The following is a 2329-nucleotide window of genomic DNA, read 5'->3' on the forward strand; positions in this document are numbered from 1 at the left end:
TTAGAGAATTCATGTGGAAATTCATTTCCATAAAATTGATCTACGTACTCAATTTCTATATAGTTTGGCATATTTAGGTTAACGTAGTTAATTTGCTTTGGTGATAAAGATTTTTCTTAATCCCCTATTCTCTAGGGATGGCAATCAAGGATCTGGACCGCGGGCCTGATCCGTAAAAACTTGCTGCGGAGCGGGATTGGACCTCTATTTAGTAAGCCCACAAAATTGCGGGCCTCGCGGGACGGGTTCAAAGCGGGATGGGTCGAAAGCGGGACGGGTTCAAAGCGGGACGGATCGAGAGCGGGATGGGTCGAAAGCGGGATGGGCTACAGGTTAACCTGCGGTATGGGCTACAGGTTAACCTGCGGGATTTTGAAGACCCGCAACCCTAAGTCCCCATTTCTGCTTTCACCTAAAACATAGAGAAAGAGAGAGAGAGATAGATAGATAGAGAGAGAGAGAGAGAGAGAGAGAGAGAGAGAGAGAGAGAGAGAGGGCTTAACCTGCGGTATTTTGAAGACCCGCAGCCCTAAGTCCATATTTCTGCTTTCGCTTAAAACATTAAGAGAGAGAGAGAGACGGTGATTCGACGTTATGTAGCTCCGGTGATGGTAGTTTTAGGGTCGATGATGCTTCCGGTCTCCCAAGCGCCTTCAATCTGCACCGATGGAGCTTCTTCGAGTCAACATAAGAAGTTTAAAAACTCACTTTCCACCGAAGAAGAAGATCTAGTTTCCGCCATGAGTTCTTCATAGTTTTGCCTATATGTATTTGTTCACATTATCATACATTTTGGAGTTTTAGGTTTCAATATATCTTTAACAGAGTTCTATTATTCTTATTTGTAGAAGATGAAGTTGATGGACTTTTTGTCGCTTGTCGGTGATAAAGATGAAGAACAAAAAGTGTGATTGGTGTTTTCTTTTTATTTGTTTTTGAGAATATCATCTTTGATTTGGTGTTGGTTTTATTTAATTTTGGATTCAGAAAACTAAAGCATTTGTTATGAAATAATATTTGGATTCAACAACTAAAGTATTGTTTATTTTTAAAATGTTTGGAGTCTAACAAAAGTAAATAAACTAGTGTTTTGATCCAACTAAAATCTTAAACTAACAAGTATATTGCCTTATCCACTTTAATCCTTGGTTAAACTCACTTATTGATACATCATGAAACTGATGAAGCATCCTGAATAATGTCTTGAAGCGTTCAGAAGTCATATGTCTGTTTGTAATTCTATGTCCCGCGGGCCGATCCGCAAAGGTCTACATGTTTTACGGTACGGGTATGGTCAGCCATTTGCCTGACCCGCCGTGACCCGCTCGAAGACGAACTCGCTGCGGTACGGGACGGGATGAGACAGATCAACCTGTTTGACATTCCTACTATTTTCGAAGTCTCTATCAAATCTTATATATTTGACATTTATTTCTTAATTGGTTTAAGGTAATAGTCCTTTATTATTTCTTTTAATAAGGCAATCTTAAGTTAATAGTCATTTAGTCGAATGGTTATTTTCTCACCCTATGTAGCTTACGGAAATGGCAGTAACGTGCTTTATTAGCCTAGGTAAAAATTAAATATATCCCTAACGAAATCACCACCTATATTTTGGGCCAACTTTGTTTTTCAATTGATTATATCAATGAAACTGCCACCTCATACTGATTGCTATGCTAATTAACTGACATCTAAACTAAGCAATTTTTTTAATTAATATAACTTTCAGGTTATAACTTTTTAATTGTTCTTCTATTAATATACAGGGGATAAGATGTAAAAGAGCGTCTTATTTATCAACCAAGATAAATAGAGTATTTATACAGCATAAGTAACATAAGCCAACCAGAAACATGAATCTAGTAGATTAGCCTAAATTCTTAAGTTATACAATTCTATCCTTTTCATTATACATTTCATTAGACATTTTAAAACCCCCAATTGTAAGCACACTGTACCTGATGATCACACATTCATTAGTTAATTGCATTATAATGAGTTGAAGTTACCAAAAAATTATCCCTAGGAATTGAAATAGCCAAGTCTCAACACAGGTTGATTGTTCAACAAAATTATTTTCTAAAAAACAAAAAACAAAACACCTCAAAAATGAAAACATAAACTCGACGATGTAATAAAAGGAGTTTCAGTTTGAAAAACAATATATGGGCCAGTCAAGTGACATACACAAAACCAAATTACATATGTCTCAAGTGACATACACAGGCCCATGATATATACATGTCCAGTTCAACAGAAACTATGCGTCTAGCCTTGAAGAAGCATATATATATATATATATATATATATATATATATATATATAT

The sequence above is a fragment of the Brassica oleracea genome, chromosome C7 (assembly GCF_000695525.1).
Source record: "Brassica oleracea var. oleracea cultivar TO1000 chromosome C7, BOL, whole genome shotgun sequence".
NCBI classification, from domain to species: Eukaryota; Viridiplantae; Streptophyta; class Magnoliopsida; order Brassicales; family Brassicaceae; genus Brassica; species Brassica oleracea.